We start from the raw sequence: 15,213 nt of genomic DNA, 5'->3' as shown, positions 1-15,213 counted from the left end.
TAGATCATGCAAGAGTATCTCTCGTAGGCTCACACCAACCACTGACGATCTTCTCGCCAATGGTAGATCATGCAGGAGTACCCTAGACTCCACTAAGCCACTGATGACCTTCTCGCCAATGGTAGATCATGCAGGAGTACCCTAGACTCCACTAAGCCACTGACGATCTTCTCGCCAATGGTAGATCATGCAGGAGTACCCTAGACTCCACTAAGCCACTGACGACCTTCTCGCCAATGGTAGATCATGCAGGAGTACCCTAGACTCCACTAAGCCACTGACGACCTTCTCGCCAATGGTAGATCATGCAGGAGTACCCTAGACTCCACTAAGCCACTGATGATCTTCTCGCCAACGGTAGATCACGCAAGAGTACCGTAGAGGCACACTGAGCACATCATTTTGTAAATATGGTGACACCTGTTTTGAGATAGTCTGTTACTTGATAGGTTGTTTAAAACCATTTCAATACCCACTATTAGCATATGTAATGGCAAAACAACATTGAGCACAGCTCTGCATTGCAAACCTTCACGAATCTAACCTATGTAAGATGGCATCTAAACAAACCTTCTTAAATATAAGAAATATGTTTCCTGGAGTGTGTAACATTTCATCCGCCATATTAAGAATACAGCCACTGTATTGTAAAACTAATACATGACAAACATATAGGAATGGGAAGAGGTTCACACAAACATTGGATCGGGCACAAATTGACAAGCACACTGATACAGCAAGATACTGAAGTAATCACTGGGACATGGTGTCCCTTAAATGCATAACAGGACTTGACACTGATGGTAAGACAATGGTGTGTGCACCAGGACAGGAAGACATTCGTATACACATTATGAAATGGATACTTTCAATGAGACAGGTGGATAGGTGCATTTGTATTAAGATAGGGACTACCCTCCAAGATCTAGCAGCATCCCTCGTTTTCGCCTCATCTATTTAGAACCCGTGCTTAATTTGAGCCAGTGGTTTTCAGTGCTTGGCACCAGCACTTCATTTTCTACACTGGCACTTATGACAGTCTGATACATGGTGGCGCTTTTGGTCTTATATAGAGATGAGCACAACAACAGTTGTTTATTATTTCAGTAAACCTTAAGATGGCTTATACCTGCCTTCCGAGCCATTCTTACAGTTGGGGGCCTGAAATAGTCTAAATTGTCACACTTGGTGGAGTGAAATGCTTAGTAGACATGTTGGTACTGGAATTGGCAGTCCTGGCAGGAGCAGTGGGCTGGTGGAAGCTGCAGTGGCTTCCCGAAGAGGGCCCCGGCACTTATTTCTTCACAAATTAAGGATTGGTCAGAATACTGCTATTCCCATCACCTTCACAGGCTGTATGCCAGAATACCAATAACAAAGTATCATTTGACAAAAATATTGTGGTCTATATATCATTTACAAAAATAATGCTCCATTGAGTGTAGATTTTCTATTATTAACTCCAATATGTTTATATTTTTGGAAACAATATTTAGAACACAGTCCTCTGATTATGATACACTGGTATCATACCTCTTCTTGCCTTAGCCATACCATTCAGGCAAGCACTGAACCAGACTCTGACTTTCAATCAATCAATTAGGATTTGTAAAGCGTGACAAATCACCCATGAGGGTCTCAACGCACTGGAGTTGCTAGCTTCTGGTTGCCAGTTGCTGGTCGCAAGCTGCTTCGAGGTGATCTGTTCATTCGACCAGCCAGGTCTTGAGTCCTTTCCTGAATTCCTGGAGTGATGAGGTGGTTCTGAGGTGCAGGGGAAGGTCGTTCCAAGCCTTGGCTACCAAGTGTGAAAAGGAATGTCCTCCGCTGTTGCCTTGGCAGATCCGGGTGTGTCTGTGAGGAAGAGGGAGGCAGATCGTAGGTGTCTAGTTGGTTGGTGGAAGCTCATGCATTTGTTGATGTATGCTGGTCCTTCGTTGTGCAGGGCTTTGTATGTGTGTCAAAATCTTGAACTGGCATCTCTTCTGGATTGGGAGCCAGTGTAGCTTCTTGAGGTGAGGTGTGGTGTGGGAGTGTCTGGGGAGGTCGAGGATGAGTCTAGCTACTGAGTTTTGTAGTGCCTATAGTCTCTTAAGGAGGCGTGCAATGATTCCTATTTAGAGTGTGTTCCCATAGTTCAGCCTGCTGGTGATGAGGGTCTGCGTGACGGTCCTTCTGGTGTTGACTGGGAGCCACCTGACTATCTTGCAGAGCATGCGTAGGGTGTGGAAGCAGGTAGATGAGACTGCGTTTACCTGTTTCTTCATGCATGGCTTCCTGTCCAGGAAGATGCTGAAGTTGTGGGTGTTGTCTGTCGGGCGGGAGATGAGCCAAGTTCAGCGGGCCACAATGCATCATTCCATTGTGAGATGTTGTTCCCAAAGATGAGGACTTCCGTCTTGTCTGAGTTGAGCTTTAGACATTTGTCCTTCATCCAGTCCGCGACATTCATCATACATCTGCGGAAGCTGACTCTTGTGCAGGAGGGGGTATTCTGACAGTGAGAGGATGAGCTGGGTGTCTTCAGAGTAGAAGATGATGTTGAGTCTGTACAATCTGAAGTGTTCCCTGTTGCATGCTTCCCTCACACACATGTGACTACCCACAAAGCAGCCAGGCTACACCAATGGCGGAGGTGCACTACACAAACACCATAAAACATAATATTCCATTACAACTTTATATGTATTTGGTGCTTATACATTAATGAGGCTAGTGAGGCCTCACCCATATGTAGCTTACTTCTCTATGAAATGCCAAGATACACAATGAGTCTTAGGTTCCTGGTGCAGTCCTCTGCTTCTTGAAACTTTCAGCCACCTACTGTCTCAGGATCATGTTAGTTGCACATTCCAGGCCCACTGTACAAGGCAATAAACTGATACGAGATGTGGGTCTGGGTGGATCAAGAACCTACCTGCAGCTTCTAGGAATGCTGTCAGAACCTAGAAAGACTGATGCAGCTCATGTTCTTCAGTGTCAGTTTGGGTTTGATGAGTAGGTGAGGGATCTCCTCTCCTGAGTCAGAAGGGCCTGTGAGCTGGAGTATGAGGAGGGTAAACATGGTGGGTAGGAGAAGAAGTGAGAGGGAGTCGTAGCAAGAGTGGAACTGCGCTGCAGCAAAACTGCATCCTCTTGAGTGTCCATCCAGATAGAGTGATATCCGTGGTATCATTATGGTGTTCTGTAACACAGAGCGGCGCTCACATTTTGAATGTATTTTTGCTGTCAAGAGTGCAAATATTAAGTTGGTTACTTATCCCTGTAGTTCATATGGAAGGTCAATTTGTAATAGAGTATTGATGATTGAAGTCTGTGGGTGCATTTAGTGAGACAATCTGAAAATGAAGGGGATTTAAGCAGCCTTTGACTGTTGATTCATCCCACCGCCATTCTCCGGTGGGCTGGAGCATTTGGAGACCGGGTTTGACGACAGAAGGTGCGGCTGGCACCTCTGCTACTTTCTCCAGCTCACCAAGGTTAATCACAGCTGGCACAGTAGGTGCTTTAGAAGAGAGAAGAAAGGGAGGTAAGATACAAAATGAGAGAAATGCAGAGTGGGGAGAACATTTTCGCCAGAGCTGCTTTTGGTACCCAGTCCGGGCCTGGTTTTAATAGATATGGGAGGATGCACTGTATGGAAGAGACCACACAGACAGACAGTAAAAGATCTGTCCCCAAATTAGAATATGTTCATAAAGGGGCCTCGAGCTACAGGGCAGAGGTCACAGCAAATAGTTTTAGATCATTGAGCACAGTAAGTTAAATACCTCAGCTTCAGCTTCAGTTCTATGTAATTGACACTCCTTGTGTGCAGCCACATAAAGGCTCAGTATTCTGTAACTATTGTGAAACCCTCCTTTATTATGCTAATACCTTTTAAATTGAACATTAATGTTCTTCTTAAAAATACATTTCCAATTTGCTGATTGCTAGTTATCAATGAATGTGTTACAAACCCCGTATATACATTCTAACACCCAAAATAATTAATTAAAATGAAACAGAACATTCTGCAAGAAAATCTGCTCAGGTATAAACCATTAAGCTACACCACTTCCTCTGGAAAAGGCAACACAAAATGACTAGCCTGTTTCAAATCAAAGTGCTATTATTGATCCTCCCATTCCTGATAATGGTGAACCTGATTCCAAATTAGAGGAATGGCCGACATATCCCAAAATATCCCTCATTGTAGATGAAATAGTGCAAGCAAATAGTCCCCAAATTATTAGGTCTAGTATCCTTTCACATGAAAGGTCTGAAATAATTTCACCCTTACCTGGAAATGAGGGAGTATCTCATGTGTCCAGTGGGTCTAAACACTGAATTACCTCTAAGGTAACACCACCGAAAATCGTCCCAACTGATTTTCTGGTATTAATGCTGCTGAATCAAGTAGCCTATCAACTGTAGAGCTCTACAATAATCACAAGCCTTAGAAACACATGAATCTGCTCCACTCCCAACTAATTTTTCAACAAATATTGATGAACATGAAATTAAATATCACATCACAATTGATTATAAACACACATGGCTCTCTTCTGGCACAAATACCTACATATAGGTGGATTAGAAGGGGAGTCAATGGATTTATTAGAGCAATGTTAAGGACATAAGTAGTATCCTCACCAATTTTAGAGCCAACAAAAAGTGTTGGTGTAGGAATAACTCCACCAGCACGTTGAAGTGGGGGGAAAAGCCACACCATAAAATGTGTCATGCAAACATGTGTCATGCAAGTCTCATCTTCATAATCAACCAGTGGGCTCTGTCTCAGCAATAATGGACTCTAACAATGTTGTAACAGTCACCTCCACTTTACCAAGTTTTCCCCCTCATAACTATCAGTAAGAGGGATGAAAAATGTACACTATCTTTGTGCGTAGTGACAAAACTCCTTCCTGTGTATCCCTCATTGCTGCTGTGAACTACCATCAGTTAAACAATAAGAATATCTATGCATTAAGCATGAATTTCCTCTTTCCAATGGGCTTTCTCAGGACCAACTTGCATTGTTCCTAATGCTGTAAAGTACAGAGTACAGTGCTGTCCAATTCTATGTACATGTTCATTCTTCATGGGTAAGTTAGTAAAGGGTTATTGAGTAAGTTAATTAAAAACAATTGCAACAATAGAGTAATACTCATAACAAAAATTCAGAAATAAATAACATAATTGTTAACATGTTGTAAACAATAAAATAGCTTTTCGACAATTCATAAGCAGCTTACATTTGTTTAATCCTATATTTCTCCCCTAATTTCAACCTCTGTGCATTAGGTATACTTTAAATAGCTGACTGCTTTAGTTAAAAATGTTATTGTACAACCAATATACTTATTTGTAAGTCCACTGAAACACAAGAGAGTGAGAGCTCCCTTATTGTCCCTACCTGTGATTGACAAACCTTTCTCATGGGTAGGGATGGATCTAATAGGGCCCCTGCCTCCTCCCCACAGTGGGTGCCACTACATCCTTGTAATGGTGGACTATGCTACCCGGTACCACAAGGCAGGCACTCTGTGTCAACCCAATATGACCCACATCATAAAAGCTAGAATAGAGCTGTTCACCTGGTGTGTTTTCCCAAAGAAATATTGGCTGATCAGGGCACCCATTTAGTTCCAGGCTCATGAAAAAAGTGTGTCACCAGTTGGGCATTGAACAGATACGCTCCACACCCTACCATCCTCAGATGGCCCCTAAGGAAACTGTTAGACCTGAAAGTACGGAAATGGGAGCAAATGCTACATTAGGCCCTATTCACTCTAAGGTGCAAGCTCCAGAGCAGCACAGGGTTCTCACCCTTGGAGTTACTGTTCAGCAGAAAGCCCCACACCTTATTAGATATGGCCCAGGAAGAGTGAGAACAGGAAAAGGATGATACAAAACCCTTCCTGGAATATGTCGTCAGTCTAAAGACCCACCTAAATCAGGAGATAGTGAAAACCAATTTAGAGTAGGCTCAACAGACACAGAAAACAGAGTATGACTAAAATACGAGTATTTGCTGTAGGGGATCTGGTACTTCTAATTTTGCCTTCCTCTGAACACAAACTGTTGTGTCAATGGCAGGGCCCATATACATTGGTGGAATGGTTGCCCCCGGTTACCTATAGAGTGGAGGTCAATAAAGAAAGGAAGGAGTCTCAAATCTATCATGTAAACCTACTTAGGAAATGGAGGGCACCCTCCTTGTCTTTTTTGAAGGTTCCATAGACAAGGATGACCAGGTCCTACAGTGCATCAATCCCCAACTCCAGGGAGATCTGAAACAGGAATTGAGTGATTATTTGAGGCCTTACCAAGAAGTATTTTCCATCACTCCGGGAAAGGCCAATAAAACCACCACTCAATAATCAAAAAGCCTGTGGAAAAGGTACACCTTAAACTGTATAGGATCCCGCGACCACCTAGAAAGGCCATCGAGAAAGAGGTATGAAACAAAGTTGAAAATGGGTGTTATAGAATCCTGTTATCGAGTGGAACGCCCTGATTGTTTTGGTGCCAAAATCAGATGGGGTATCCAATTTTGCTTCGACTTCTGCAAAGTGAACAGAATTTCAAAATTCAATACTTACCCCCTCCCTTTTTCTTCCAATATTCTCAGGAATCATTTCTTCCAGGGAAGAAAGTAAGGGAGAAGAGATGTGAAGAGGCCTGACACGCTTTCTGCACTTACCGTCAGACTGCCTCCAAGGTCCTTTCTCCTTGATCCAGGGCCGACATCGGAGACTAGAAGGAAAACCAAAAAAGAATGTTAGGAGAGACGAGGGGCTGAGAAAAACCAAAAAGCCACAGACATTGAGGAAGGACTTCTCTTTGCAGGAACAGGGGGCAGAGCGATGTCCCCAAAAGAGAAAGCAGACCAGGAAGACGGCACACAACGATATTCAGAGAGGCACTTCAGGGAGCAGGAGAATGCTGGAGGAGCATGCCGAGAGAGCACCGGTGGAGAAGAGAAACCTGTGAATCTGGAGTACATGGTATGCATCGCAGGAGATCTGAGAACAAGGGGGAGCAAGGCTGACCTCATCGAGGATCCCCAGGAGACGTGGACGGAGGAGTGGTGGATGACTTTGGAGCTTGCTTACATGCCGGCCACAACTTAGGAGAGTTGTGGCAGCACAGTGAGGTGCCTGTGGAGAGGGAGCTTGTAAAAACCAGAGGCAAGAGTTTTTACAGTGTTGTTTGGGTGGGTGGTGGTGAGCCCAGGTGACGCCTTAATTGCTGCTTTAGTGATTCTTTACTGCTTGGCACTCTTGTATGCGGCTTTTAGATACAAGGCTCACAGACCCATTTCTCTTTTCTCTTGTATATTTCATTGTTTCCCACTCTTATGGCTCTCAGTAATTGCCTCAGAGAGTGGGTAATTTTTCAACACCGCTGGTGGAAGTGTGTAATGTTCTAAATATACTGTGGAGTCACGCTAGGCCCTACGATAGAGAAGTAAAGTGGGAGAATCTATTGTTCCTGGTCACTGAAGGTCATCAAGACCCCTGGAAGTGGGTGATTAGACAATCCATGATCCCAGGTGTGTGTTTCTGAAAACATGGGCCAGATCACTGTTTCACAGGTGTTGTGGTGAAGGAAAAACCTACCGCGCAGTGGGGATACAATACTTAGCGCATTCCTTTCCTGTTTCCCTGAGGGTACTGGTGGCAGCAACCTCCTCGGAAGACCTGTGAAGAAGGAAAGAAAACAAAATCAACTGTGTTATTGCCTGCTACCTGTTTGGAGGAACCCATTTAGATATATCTTATTCTGCTATGTGATACAAATACAAAAAGAAAATTAGTAAACCAAATCATCCTCCAAAGCCATATATCCACCCATACCTCTAAGAACTCTACAACAGAATGAAATCGATACAGAGAGGTATTCTTAGGAATCCATTTGTGCTTGTTGATTTAACCTTCATGACTTCAGTGCAGTTTCATCAACTATCCTAAGGATTATGAACTGGTATTTGCACACCTTTGATGGACTGAAAAGTCCATGCCGTGCAGGAACTGGTGTGCATGCACATAGAGGGCCCTTGTTGTGCCCCCTGTGTGCATTCACCGGGCACAGAGGCACCCTTTGTTTCCTCTCCACCTGGCTTCTTGGAGGAGGAACCTTCATGAAAACCCTGGCGTAGAGGAAACTCCTAATATGCTTGGCGGGACCGTGGCGGACCTGCCAAGCATATGGATGCCTCTACACAAGTTGTTCCCTGGCGGCTGCAGCTGGGCTGTGGTGGTCCCACTACCCATCTTGTAATAGGGCAGTGGGGAGACTGCCATCGCTGCACCCCAAATCTGGCAGTTTGTGATCCGCCAGACTCGTAATCGGGGCCTTAGTTTAAGCATCTGTAAATTATTTAAGTGCTAACCACTAGTACCCATCGTTAAAAATAAGACCCACTACTGTGCAGCTGGGGAAATTGGGTCTGCACCGGTTATACATGTGCAGGCTAAGTGAGATTACTGCCCAATATCTGCACATAGGTAGCCATCTTAGATGGGACAATTAATAAATTGGTTATGGCCTATGCATCTCTAAAAATTAAATTGGGCAGGCATCCGGTAGAGTATCTGTGGAGTGTCTGAGAGCAATATTGTAAGTCTGTGGTACTTTAGTGAATTCACATTCTGGGTAAAAACAGTGTCAAAATATAAATTTTGAATTGACTCAACACAAAGAGGGGATTAAAGTAATGTTCTATATGTTTAAAATGGCCCTGAGTTTAAATAGAGTATAAAGTTAGTAACATATGCACTCCTTCACATACTTTGGTTTTTGCAATATTTCTCTGAGTTAGCCGTTAATGAGATTTAGGCTTTGAGCTACCCTGCAGTGCCAAGCTAATTACTCTGATGTCCAGAGCAAAGGCCCATTTATGGGGGGATTAGCCTCTGCTGGTAGAGGAAGTGGGTGGGGGAGAAATCTGCATAGACTATTACTTCACTGACATGGCCTTCTCACAAGGGCAAAGGAAAGTAGGCAGACCTCTGACCCAAGCTACACTAGAGGTTCTCTTCGATGTTTTGGTATTTAGGAACCATTATTCAAGTGGCAGTAAAGGGTGAGTCTAGGGCCCAAGAGTGAGCTTTTGGAAAACAAATTTAATTTTGCATTCTTGGAAAATCTCATGATTCTGTGCACGAGATGGACAAGCCTGTAGGCTGCTCCCATAAGGTGTCTGACAGGGTTGGAGGTGTGATGCAGAGTCTTTGGATTTGGCAGAGACTGAACTCCTCTTTTAAACTCCTACACAAAGGAGAAACTTAGAGAAGAAGAGCGACTACAAAAGAAGAAGGAAGGACCCTTTGTGGACAAACTCTTATCTGGACTTCAGGGCCATGTTGGACTTTTACGTCTAGAGACTCTTTAGACTCTGTCTCGAGGGCAATTGGCACTGACTTCTACAATCCCTCAAGGGGACCATAGAGGGTGAACTGCTGAAGACCCTGAAGAGTGTTCCCTTTGACTTCTGTGTACTGGTCCGGTAAAGGGTACCTATAGACAGGGAACCCCTGACTCCTAGTGATCAAAGCAGCACCCTTCAAATGTTCAGTAGGCCGTGGGGCCTGGATAGTACAGGGAGGCAGTGTAAGCTACCTTGGGTGTCATATGGCGCTGCTGATGAAAGATCCTTGGCTAAGGAAATTATCAGTAATCCAAAAAAGGCGAGCAGGTACTGGGCTTTTCACAAATCATCGCTGCTGGGAAAAGTGAGTTGAGTTCTGGAGCTGTTAAAGAGCCTAGCAAAATTAGACTACCAGGAGCTCAACGGGCAGGAGGGATGGTCTCTGAGCTCCCTATAATTCAAATAAAAAGTGTTAGCCAATAATCACATTGGAATGGGTCCAAAAAGAGAAAGAGAACATTAAGCAATGCTCAGTTGGAACGAACTGGCAAAGTAATGTGAGCAGCACATGAACAACCTTTTGGCACAGCATCATTCAATGTCCCTGAAGCCACAAGAAAAACATTTAGGCCAGAATATGTGATCGCATCAATGCAGTGGGTGCCACCAAGCGGACCAGAGAAAAATGCAGAAAAAGGTACTATGATATACATTCCAGGATAAAAGAAAGGTTTGCAGCCAGAGGACCAGAGGAAAACTGAATAAAAGGTGGTAGGAGCAATGAATCCCCATGAACGCAGATGGAGGAAATGATAGCCACCACACTTCATCCACAGCCCATCTGTGGTGTCAATTCCATTGGCATTTCTGCCCCAGTGACCTTTACATCACTTAAGACATACAGTTTATGTTTACAGTTGTGTATTAAATAAATTCATACATATGTCATGCTACAAAATATATACACTCATGCCTACTTACATAAATGATTATACAAAGTATTAACATTTCTGTTCTGCAAATCAATGTATTTATTATTTATATACATACACAGTTCAGTATGGGACTTTTTGTTTTAGAAGTTTTAGAAGTTGACCACATATCAAAATACTAGTAACACAAAATGTACATATGCACTACAGTGTCACCTTAATGTCAGTTCTCAAAAGAGTTGGTACAGTCTGGTGTGCACTTAGTGTTTATGCATACACAGGCCTATAACAGCTACATACACATCTCATGTAAATTCTTAAGGTATGCTCTTCTGTAACATGCTGCCCTTCCACATTTGGAACAATACTTCATTCAGGATTCTCCTTTTAGCCTTGAAAAAGTCTGACAGATGAAACACATTGGCAGTTTTTTTATGAATCAGTTGTGGGATAAATCAAACCATCACCAATGAAAGACAATGAAAGACAAATCATCAGATTCTGTGAACTGTGTCAAGTTCTTGAAAGTATTGCATGTGTTCTCCCATCACAAAGTATACATTTGTGAATAACTCTTCTTGTGCCATCTGTTCGGCATCTATGAGTAGCAGGATGTATGATGGTAGAGCACCAAACAACTCCCCACAGTAAACAACAGCAATTCGCTTAATAAAACTTCTGATCTTATTAATTGTAGCCATTCATTTTGGATATGAAAATCAATCCCATTTGCTACCATTATAATAGTTTACCGACAGTGAAAAACTTAAAAATTAAAACCATTACTGCTGGACTTAGGCCTGCCTTCACAATACCTGAGTGTGAGCAGTGTATCAGAAGAAGAGGGTAGTGGTGGTGTACACAGCAGGATCGGACGTGGTGAAGTCAAGGTCCTTCAAGACATGTGCCCATGACTAGGTCAACTGCTGCTAGACAGAAAAAGAAGTAAATAATGCCTGATTCAGTCTTAAATATTTTTCTTCAAAGGTGAAATACAACCATTTCATGTTTTCATTCTTATAAAAAAATTTGATTTATTAAAGATGTTGTAAGGTTCATGTGAAGAAAGGAATATTTGTTATCATTACAGAAATAAATTAAAGTTAAAAAAAATCCTGTTTGTGATTTGTCTTGGTACTCTTCCCTCAGCAGACCGCACATTGTGTAGACCATATGTTGCGTGAGTTGGATGTGGAGCCTCTTAGTCATCAGAATCACTGCCCATTATTTCCTTTGGCAATCTACTGCATGTAGCAATGTTTCAAAGTTTTGCACATACTGCAAGTCTTTTACAGCACATCTCAGGTTTGCATTGTAATGTCCCACCATTAATGAGCAAACAGTCAAATCTGCCCTTTAAAATTCCCAAAGTACTTTTATTACTTCTCTGTTCTGTTAGGGCCTCATTACGATGGCAGTCAGACGAGCGTCCGACCGCCATCGCCTTGGTCAGGTGTTAGACTGACTATATGTCAGCGGTTCCATCTGCCCAATTACAATGCAACCGACGTGCAGCTGGTCGGAAATTTCTAATGCAGCTTGTGCTGTGGCCCTAAAAAAGGGCTGCAGCAGAAGCTGCAGAGGAAAAGGGCAGTTCTCAAACATCCATGCACCTTGTGCCAGACACCATATGGTGCCTGGCACACGGTGCATGGATGTTTGGGGGGCACCACATGTACCACCCTGGGCCCATAGAGGAGGCCCACAGGGAACAGGGCCCAAAGGTCCCCCGAAGTATCATTCCATCTGCCTTCACATGGCCATGTAAAGGCAGAGGGAAGAGGGTCATCGTAATCCCCATGGCGATGCCTCTGCAAGCACCGCCCCCATTGTAGGGATTATGCTCCAACCGACAACCCAACGGACTCCTTGAGCCTCTCAGAGACGTTGGTCGATCCCTCCGCACGCTGTGGTTCGACCGACTGCATCATTATGCGGCAGTCGGACTGCAGCCTGAGATGTCAGACGGACCGCCAGTGGCAGCCTGTCGGTGGTGATCCGCCCGGAATCATAATCGGGTCCATAGTATGATGCTTTATAGCAATGCTCACTTTGATTTTGTGGATTAAACCACAGAGTGAGAATCCATGGGTATATGGCACATCAGTCACCTGTGATATACAAATATAGGTATCAATGTAATGTTCTAAAGTTTTTAATATATGAAATAGCAGCCATTGTGGCACTCACTAAGCAACAATCCATTGCCAATGTTTCCTCTTGCCAGGTGACTTTTAAATCAATCGTAGATTACACAGCACAGTGATGCTGGGTCTGATTTAGGTGCACACAGACTGTTATGGTTAAAGAGTAATACATATATTTAATCAAACATCGATGCTCAAGAAGGAAAAGTGGCCACCAAACAGTCTTTAAACTTCCAAAAAAAGCTCTACTATAGATAAAGCCTTCCAGCACACAATCACATCAAGTAATCCACAGCAAAATAATCCAGGCTTGCATCCTTTATTGTAATATTCATCTTCAAGCCAACATGTGTTTCATCGTACAGGCATTATGCCTCTGACTTCATCAGGGCTAAAGGCAAATAAAACCCAACTGATTTTAAGTATCCTCCTCGAATAGCAGATATACATTCCCCAAATCCAATTGTAATCAAAACAGGCATTCCCAATTATTAATATGTAAGAACACAAATATAATATCTCAAATCAGTTCTTAGCCTAATACACCCTTATAATATATCAAATATTCAATCAAAGAAAATAACAGTCACATTTGTAATTAATCCACATAATTACAGGAAATGGTTCTTCATTACACCCAGTTGTGGCACATTTCAGATTTCCTCTCCATCACCAAGTGCTTAATATTCATGTGTAGTAATGTGAGACAAGAAGAAACCCGGCAAAACCAAAGGGGATGATGGACGGAGTGTTGAATACTGCAAGCACTCACCCCCAGTCAACTGATCTGGGTTTAATCCATCATCATTCTTTAGCTCACTCCGTCATCAGCCAGGCTATCTTGAATCCAGTGGCAAAGGGAGCAAGGCACCCACGTCTGGGCATACCCTGCCAACTTAGGGCGAACAAATCCCCCCCAAGTGACAACCAGTCAAAGCTATGTAAGAGGAAAGTAAAGATCGAAAAACAACAAATAACTCGTCACTACTCTACCATATGTATTCCCAAACTAATCTAGATGCAATCCATATAGAAGAGTGAAAAAGGGGCCAAAAGAAAATCATTCAACCACACTAAAGAAGAGTAGAGGATGTTAAATGTTGAGAGACAACACTTATCAAGTATTAAGTGTATTCACAAAAATATATTGGGAATTGTCTCCCTTAAACCTAAAATCATGTACAAAAGTACAGACCTAGTCAAAATTCATGCTACAATAACCAAAACAATTATTCAGAATCATTCCCATTTACACACACAAGTACAAGATAATTCACCACCTTCATAACATGGTAAAGCATATATAACCAGGTGACTGCTTCAAAAATATGAATTTAGTACACCAAATATCAAGCTGATATGTACAAATCCAAATTTCATCAAATAGTGAATAAAAATAAACCTCCAAAGAAATTATTTGTAGGCATACACATAACACAACAAAGTACACAATCCTACACCACTTTCATCACATGATATATCATACATAACCAGACACTCACCACATACAATTTAATAATTATTGTCCAACCTATGAGTATTATGTAGTACACCATACAGTTTTAAACCAATGTCCATCTGAATCACACCACTTATATATTCATTAATATAACAATGTGATGCTAATTCCAACTAGTACTACTCGATATCACATGCTAATAAGAAAGTAAAATTTGTTTTAGAAATGAATAGCATATAGCATAATCTATTTTACCTCACGGAGAGTACTCCTCATGACAACTTGTGCCCGACTATAGTGTTCTACTTGGGTGCCATGTTGCCATATATTAAATTGTCATGTACACATTAAAAGCAGACAGTACGACGATCTCTAAACTACAGCGGCCATCTCGGTATATCTCATAACTCAAGCTTTTAAATGACTACAACATGTTGTCCATCCAATAGTAATCACATGTTATCTTGAGACCTCTACTAAATTATCTTTTCAGTTCACAAAATATCAAGCTCATTCATACAAATCCACAAATGCTTATATGGTGATCCCAAAGAACGACAAGCGTCAATTCTACTTGTACAATCCTTCACATTGCTACACATTAAAAACATCACAGACTCTAAAATTCGGCGGCCATCTTCATGTACCTCGTAACTCAATCCTTATAGTGACTACTACATGTTGTCTATCCAATAGTAGTCATGTTATCTTAAGACCACTTACAAGTTATGTTTTGAGTACACAAAATATCAAGCTAATTCATGCAAATCCATAATTCCTCATATAGAGATCCAAAAAAACAAGCTATTCTCAATTCTTCATGTGCTATGCTCCACATGCCGGCCATCTTATTGCCACTGTATAGTACAAGTTCTATAATGACCATATCAAATACAACATACCCATCAAAATACACTATATCAGACTGTTAAAAGCATTATGAAGAGAAGGCGTACATTAGTATAGACAATGTTTTAACAGCATCTAAAATCAAAATAAACATTTATAGTTTTGGATACGCAGTACAATTACTCAACCATAAAAACTTCTCAAATACTATGCTTCACTTCAGGGTCATCTTAATATCAATATTGATGCAAATTCTGCAGCGACCATATCAAATACTGACTAATCATCAACCTCACTTATCTCAAATCATTATAAACATTATCAAATAAAAAACGTACAAAAATCTAAACAGAGGAAAAAGGGGAGTCAAGCAAGCAAATTGGGGAACGAGAGCCACATCTCATTAAGGTGTTCACTGCATGTTGTTAGTCAATATAAAAATATGTATAGCTGAAACTAATGACCTAT

This window comes from Triturus cristatus, chromosome 5_1 (assembly GCF_964204655.1).
Source record: "Triturus cristatus chromosome 5_1, aTriCri1.1, whole genome shotgun sequence".
Lineage (NCBI taxonomy): Eukaryota > Metazoa > Chordata > Amphibia > Caudata > Salamandridae > Triturus > Triturus cristatus.
The sequence above is the reverse complement of the archived record's forward strand: the minus strand, read 5'-3'. Positions refer to the sequence as shown.